Raw genomic sequence first — 8,448 nt, 5'->3', positions numbered from 1 at the left:
AAATATGACTCAGTAGAAATAAATAAACCAGTGAACTAATTTGAAGAAAACATTTAAGTAAACAAATCCAGGTGTTACATGGATGCAGCAAAACTATCAACTTTGTATGTGAGTGACTGAAAAAGAAAACATTAAGTTCGTTAGAGACATTTTTAATATATATGTGTGTATGCATACATGTATATTTATTAGATACAAATATATCTTGATCGATTTCAAATCTCAAGTCTGACAAAGAATAGTGTTAAAAAAAACTAAAAAGGAACTAAAAAGTATCTAAAATGCCTGTTTTATTTTGTAAAATAAGCAGTCAATTCCCAATGATAGTGCCAAGATTAAACATCTATTTCACAAAAGAATGCTTTTTAATAACTCACTGAGAGTTAACATAATAGATGATCAATAAGTACTCTAGAGGTGCAATGGTAAAGGAAGACAGTAAGCTTTATTCCTCACGGTAATGGAATATATGTAGTTCATAGAGTCTGAGTTCTTATCCAGAGATTAGGCGAAGAACTCTTCCCCAAAACTTTCTATAACACCCTTGTTTCAAAATTTCAGCACATAGTTCTTCTGTTGGGTGACACCATCACCAAACGCTCAGAAATGTCAAGAACGTCCACCTCCCTGGCACCCATGTTTCATCTCAGGACATTGTCAGGCAAAGTCAGATTCACTGTGGTGTAAAGATTAGACCAGAGGAGGGGGACCCAGAAATAGGCCTGCCCCTTAATGTGGGAAATGCTCTGACACCCGCCAGTTCAGGGACAAAACTGAGCAAAACTCAGAATTCAGAGAATTTGGTAAATTTTGACCAGTCCAGGCAAATAGTGTTAGGATGTATAGGGTGGAATAACAATAACAGCATTCTCTGTACAGGTAAGAGGGGCAGGGGATCCAGGTAAAAGGCAAAATTCAGAGGTTCTAGAGGCAACCTCTGTAGAGTCTGTGAAAAGCCTCTGTTGGCTGCCGGTGGGGTCTCGCTACTAGCAGTGGGCTAACACCTGGCCCCCCAGTCAAGACAAGGACTGGCAAGGTCTAGGAAGGACCTCAGTTCTGGAGGGGCACAGTTTAGGAAGGCACAGGTTCTGGGATAGGCCGCTGATTCTCTTATCCTAAGTAAGTCCAAGGGTAGACTGGGCTTCAAAACCAAGGCCACAGTGCCATCATTAACCACAATGTTGGGCTACGTCTTCCTAAGTCCCCTGACAGGACTGAGGTCAAGAAATTGTCCCCTGGGCTTCCCTGGTGGCGCAGTGGTTGAGAGTCCTCCTGCCGATGCAGGAGACGCAGGTTCGTGCCCCGGTCCGGGAAGATCCCACATGCCGCGCGCGGAGCGGCTGGGCCCGTGAGCCATGGCCGCTGAGCCTGCGCGTCTGGAGCCTGTGCTCCGCAACGGGAGAGGCCACAACAGTGAGAGGCCGGCGTATTGCCAAAAAAAAAGAAAGAAATTATCCCCTATCCTGGAGGCAAAGATGAATCTTCATGTGGGAATGAGGTCTTCCCAGAGGCAGGTAGAGGAGGGATTCAGAGGATGAGAACGTGGCAGGGGCTGTACACAAAATGGAAGGTGACAGTGTGATCTTTCCATTATTACACGGAACAATCGTGACCTGTGAGGGTCAGTGGTCCAGCCTTCTAAATCTGGTAGGTTATGCTCTGAATCAGTGGTTCTCGTCCAGGGGCAGGGATCACATGAGAGTCTATTCTCTGAGAAGATCACCCAGTGATGAGGATTTTTACATGCCCCAGCATTCTATAAATCTCTGCTATGTACAAACCAAAGTTATGCAGCCTTAATTTAACTTTGTTGTTGTTGTTTTCTTTGGCCGCGTAGCGCAGCTCGCCAGGATCTTAGTTCCCCAACCAGGGATCGAACCCACGCCCTTGGCAGTGAAAGCGCTAAGTCCTAACCACTGGATCACCAGGGACTTCCCAATTTAACCTTATTTCTATTTTAGTCGTATGTGGGGGGTGGAGGGTATGTTGGGAATGGTCAGCAATCCTTTGAGAAAAGAAAACAAAAAACTCTCTACGTAGTAAAAGATACAGGAGATGTCATTTAGCTGTCTCGTGTTGGAGGCCAAGCAATGACCGTTCAACATCTCACGACTTAAGCCTAGCAATCATTCAGATACAGACAGCAAAGCAGAAAGCCTAGAAATATTTTTTTAAGTACCAGACTGGAAAAAATTAGATACACACCTATGACATACGTTTCCAGAAATCGACAATTATCAATTGTATAAAATAAATAATATTAATTATTTGAAATCCCTTAAGACCTAGCTATTGAAGTGTGGAGCAAGGACCAGCAGCACGGGCTTTCCTTGGGAGCTTTTCAGAAATGATGAGCCTTGGCCCCAGTCCAGACTTACTGAATCAGAATCTGCAACTGAATGAGGGTTCCAGGTGACTCACATGCAGGTTATGTTTGAGAAATACTCTGACATATATACTAGTACCTTTCCCTTTTCAGTGTGCTCAAAAAGGAAAATTTAGAAAATTACATTTATTTCTTATCCAGAAAACTCTCCATCCTGGTTGCCATTAGTTACCTCTTATGTATAGTTCTTAATTGGTGAAGGTAAATATACTAAGGAACTACTTCCTATCTCCACCCCTCCACCTCGACCATTTCAAAAAGGTGAAAATTCCCTTATACTTAGCAAACCCATTATCAGAAACACAGTGGAATGAGGACTGGTGTGAACAGCAGAGGGGAAGCCCACACATTCAGGAAAAGCCCTGGGAGGACTGGGGAGAAATCACAAGGCAGGAAAGGTAGCCTGGGGAGAAGCTGCAAGCATGGAGCATCTATGGTAAGTGCACATATGGTTGGGTGTTTGGCTTCATAAATCACAAAGATCTCTGATTTCTGACTTCGCCAATTGACTGGGTGCTCAAGTGGATAACCAGCTTCTTCTTCATCTGATTTGCTAGTCCCCAGCTGGTGTGCTCATTCCTGGGCCCTGTTGGTTTTCAGGCATCTATCCTGTCTACAACTATTACCCCTGCACCTTTATCTTCCTAAGTGATCTTCCTCAAAAGTCACACAAGACTCTCTTCCAACTCTTCCATAAACCAAACTGTCTCAAGGAACAATGCAGAACCATAGTCTAAGATATAAAAAAGGAGCCAGACTTCAAATACAAAGTATCTTTAGGCTCAACCCAACAAAATCATCTGAATCATCAGCAATACTTTGGCCTCCTCTTGCCTTTGGGAGTGGGTGGCTTGTAGCTGGTATGAAATCTCTCATAAGTATGAACTTGTGCTTGCTTCAGAGAATCAGAAGATGGGGAAAGTTGGAAGAATTCTGATTAACACATCAAAAGGACCTCATGTGAGTGACTCTGAGCTATGAAGTATAGATGGTTGGGCAGCCAACAAAATGGTGACCTTCAAAAAAAAGTAATCAAGATTTAAATTATCAACTTCTCAGTTGATAGATCCCAATGTTTCCTCGAGGACTAAGATTATAAGAAAGTATCAATCAAACTAGGTAGCACGACTAGCCAGAATTTCTCTCTAAAATCAGATGCCCAGGATAAATGAAGAAACTAGCAATGTGAATGTTTTTTTTAATATAATAATCCACACGCTTTATAACCTTATACAGATTATTTCCATTGTATTATAAACTTGATAAGTGAACAAATTTAAGGATAATAACAGGATTTTTTCTTTTTAAAAGTTGAAGCATCTTTTTGTATGCTTTGTGTCAATGAAGAATACGTTATTTTTAATTACTGAAATATAATGAAGATCCAGGCATATGCATAATACGTGATATAATTGATGGAAATTATGCACACTGTATATTTTTTTCTGTCAAGAAAAATACTACATTTCATAAAAAGAAAATCCATAAGTGAATCATGTATGTTTCCACTAGAAGTTACCGAATCATCATGCGTTACATATAGAGAGAAGGTAACATGTACGTTAGCTTACAGTAGGGGCTTTGACAGAATAAACTCACTCTCTAGTTACTTAATAACCCTGATGGATTGATTATACACTTAGTGTGTAAACTCCTAGTTCCTTGTCTTAAAAAAGATAAAGTTATCCAATAATTATTAGTTGTCTTTAGAGAGACTTAGAGAATTAAGTAAGGAAATGCCAGGTCTTCTAGTTGAACTTCCTATGGGACCTTCAGGAAAAGTCTGAAACTCAGAATACAAAACAGCAAATTTCCAGGAATCCACAAAGAACTCAACAATAAATGTTACTTTCTCCAAAGAATATCAAGCAAATCAGCTTGATGTTCTAGTTGCTTTCTAATTTCTTTTATTTTATCCAAATTTAAATTGAATAATAGTATTTTCAGCAAGATCACTATAAGGCCATCTGCTAATTACTGTCCAATTCCACAGGAGGGCTGTTGGAGATCTTTTGGACTCTATGCAGCGATAGGAAGCTCAGGGAGGCAGTTCGGTTCAACATCTTCATAAACTAATAATGCTTGGCTTCAATCTATGATTCACAGATGCATGTTTTTCATTTATAATATTTGATTTAGAACAAGAACTTCCCTCTCTTCTTTTCCAAATGCTAGAGATTGCTATATATTAAATTATTAATAAGAAAACAAGTTATGTTGTTATAATATCATGTATTTGTAACAAATACCAAATACAGAATTGGCCTTATTAGCTGAGAAAGTCCGAACCAGCCACATACGATGCAATTTCAGTGGTTCTAGGAAGTTCCTCATCAATAACGCTGTCCTGCCCACACAAAGTCACCCCACTCTTCCCCAAACAACTACCTCTCCTCTGCCTGACCATTTACCTGAAACTGGGCAATTGAGTCTTTTTTTTTTTTTTTTTTTTTTTTCGCGGTACGCGGGCCTCTCACTGTTGTGGTCTCTCCCGCTGCGGAGCACAGGCTCCGGACACGCAGGCTCAGCGGCCATGGCTCACGGGCCCAGCCGCTCCGCACCATGTGGAATCTTCCCGGACTGTGGCACGAACCCGCATCCCCTGCATCGGCAGGAGGACTCTCAACCACTGCGCCACCAGGGAAGCCCTGAGAGTCATTTTTACGTAAACTTTTTGTCTCATCTCAAAAGGCAAATAGGTCTGGGAGAGAACATAAGAGGCCATATTATATAAGCCACTTACATCTCAACAAATATTTTCAAAATACTAAGTGAGAGGCAACATTCAAAGTACTGGAGATAAGAGAATGAGAAATTATGTTTCTGCCCTCAAGTCACTCACAGCCTAGTGAGGGAGCTATATGACAGAGAGGATTTGAAAAGGTCCGGTGAGTCTGGATTTTAGGAAACAGTTGGAGAAATAGAGACAAGGCTGCACATTTTCTTTAGTCCATCACTGGGTTCCAGGTACTGTGCTTCAGATCCATCATATCATTGATCTTGGTGACAACCCTAGGAGTCGGGTGATATTATTATTCCCATTTTACAGATAAGGAGGATGAGGCACCAAGAGGTTAAGTCACTTGCCCGAGGTCACTGAGCTCAGAAAGTCTCAGAGACAAGCTTCAAACCAGGAGTCTGCTAAGAGCTTCTCAGTGCAGGTTGTGAAAGAGGAAGGGTCAAGGAGCACAAAGGGATGGGAGGTCTTCGGAGAGATGTGAGGTGTGTGCTGAACCCACATGGAAAGCAGGTTCACCCACGTGTGCTTTGTTTGAGGTCCAGCCTGCAAGGTCTACTGAGGCAAAGTGGAGAATACCTCTTTGGCCATTAGGGCCAGAGCTCACTCTCCTCAAAGGGGATGTTAAAGCTTAATCTCCACGTCTCTCATCTCCGATTACCATCAGTCAACATGCAGTGTAAGCTACCGGGGGGCCCAATTTGCTGCAACATCATCCTCCCCATAATGCACTCTGTTTCCCTGCCTGGACTCAGCTGCGCTCTCCTCCCCACCTCTCAGACTCTGCTCCAGGAGCGCAGCGTCATAGCAAGCAGAGGTCTTTTGCCCTCCATCGTCTTTTTGGAACATCCCTCCTCCCTCCTTGCCTTAACTGGAGCCACCGAGGATGAGCTCCCTCCTTGCTTTCTACAGCAACTTCCAGAAGCCTGGTCTGCAATGGTCCTGTGCAACACAGCACAAAGTCTGCTTTGAGGCTTCCAAGTGAACAACTTAGCTCAAGTCCTGGCCTCTTAGTGTTTTCACTTTCTCTCATTCAATAACCCACTCACCCCTTCAGTCACCTTCTTCCTCAGTCACCAGGAAAACTGTCACTGTGCAAAACTTCTCCACTTCCAAAATTTCCAATTCAAGTGTCCTGCTCCATTTCTCAAACAAGCTTTTCCAGCCACTCTTACCAAGACTGTGGTTCGACTTCCCCGCGGTGTTTATCGCACGGACTGGTTTCCTTCTCCCCATCTACCCACCGATCTCCTGGTTCTTCGCTCTCTTGGTCTTATTTCTGTGGGATGGCCACCGTATCAACAACAATCTTGCCAGTTCCCTGATTGGGTTTTGAGGGCTGGGTTTCTGTCACACGCACCTAGAAAAATCCAACCCTGGAGGCCCCCAGCGGTGCTCTTTTTATGTGTCTGCACCCAAGTAGCCAAGGAATTGTGGGGAAGAGCTAGCAACGGAGCATCATTACCCATCATTCAAGATCAGCCGTCTCCAATGGGCCCTCAAGTGTGTCTTACCACCTTACTAAACTTTGAGGGTCATCTTGCAGATCTTCCTTCTTCTGCATCTTCAAATCTCCTACTAAGCTATCTGCCCAGCACCCCAGCTGGCCCCCCTCAATCACAGTAAATACTCTTGCCTCAGAGGAATAGTCATGACTTTTTCGAGAGCAGGGGTGTAATTTGGACACAGACCTGATGCAACATTCCTTTTCGGTAGTTGTACGGCCTTTTCTGGCTGTCGTCATGGCAACTGTCAACTCTCATGGCACTGGTGGGTGTGTCTTTAGCATGCTAATGTATTACAATGAGCATATAATGAGGCTCAGGGTCTACTGGAAGTCGAATCTTTCACCATCTTGGGCCTAGCTGGTTCTAACCAGTTCTTGTTTTGTTCCCTTTGCAGCTTCCTCCTGAAACTTAGATAAGAGTAGTTGGTTTCCATTTGAGGGAGAGGCAGAGGTATGATGCTGGGGCAACAGCCTTGGTAACACTTATGTACTATGTACTGTGCTGAATATTCCCTTTGATTCTCTCCACAAGCCCCCAAGATAGGCATATTCTCTAACTTTCAGATTAGTATATATTGAGGCTTTGAGAAGTTAAAGCTGTCCCAGTTCATAGAGTTAACTAAATAATAGAGGTAGGATTCCAGGTCTTCACCTGCTATACACAAGGCAATTCATTTTCCCTCCTTGAGTCATATCTTAGTTATCTCAGTAAAGTAATTAGAATATTCTCAGGGAAACCATCTTGGATTTTGACATTCCCCTCCCTCCCTCCCAAATGGTTTCCATGCCTTGCATGTGTGTTTTATTTTTTTCCTACAAACTAGACTGTCTTGTCTAGGATAATGTGGGTCTCAATTCCACAGTCATTGTTTTTGTATTTCCAAGGAAACATTAAGAAATGTCTTCCCATTACATTTTCCTTTACAATTTAAGTAGGATAGACAAGCCAGAGCTTACAATCCCAGCTTTTTTTAGGAACTGAAGGCTCTGCTGTGGTTCATTGAGTATCTATCAAGAGCTGGTTACTTCCAGCTCTTATTAAAAATATTCACAGCAACTTATTATTATTCCTTTTTCCCCTAATGAGGTAAGGGAGCCTCAGAGATGCACAAAAACAGATTCTAACCCAAGTCCCTTTGCAAATCTTGTGAAAGTTTCACTATCTCAGTGAATTCCCAAAGAAGGGCTTTATGAAACTCTTCCCCTCCCTCTACCTTCCATAAGAACTACTGATTCAGCATCATGGCTTGGTGGCTGGAATGTTTTCATTTCAATACCTTAGAAAATTTTATGTAGTCGGGTTGTATGGCATTTCGGAACCGCAGCCCTGCATTCTGCAACAGAGTTTCTTGAGGTGAAACCTTTAGGATTCCCTTTTAATAAGCACTCTACATCAAAGACTGTTTCAAATTATGTTAGATTCTGAATATATCTTCCCTTAATCTCCCTGTTATTCTTTTAGATAAATGGGGATGGCGGGGGGGAGAGGAGATGTAAGTAAAGTACAGGTAAGTTCCAAGTAAAGTATATTGTTCTTCCTGAACAAAGAACAAATGAATAATAAGTGTTGTGCAAAGTAAAAAACAAAAAAGTACACTTAAAGTGCATTTAAGAAGTACACATTTAAGATGTATATAATTTTTATAGTTCTGGCCCAGTGTATATATTTGCCTCAGTGTGAATTCAGTGGAAGGAAGTTAGGAAGGAAGGAAGGGAGAAAGGGAGGGAAGGCAGTGACCATATCACTTTAGAATTTAATTAGTTGACCAAAAAATGTAGAAGTAGGAGACTTGATGGGATAGATAAAATGCAGAGGAA

The sequence above is a fragment of the Globicephala melas genome, chromosome 3 (assembly GCF_963455315.2).
Source record: "Globicephala melas chromosome 3, mGloMel1.2, whole genome shotgun sequence".
Classification (NCBI taxonomy): Eukaryota; Metazoa; Chordata; class Mammalia; order Artiodactyla; family Delphinidae; genus Globicephala; species Globicephala melas.
This window is presented reverse-complemented; position numbering follows the sequence as displayed.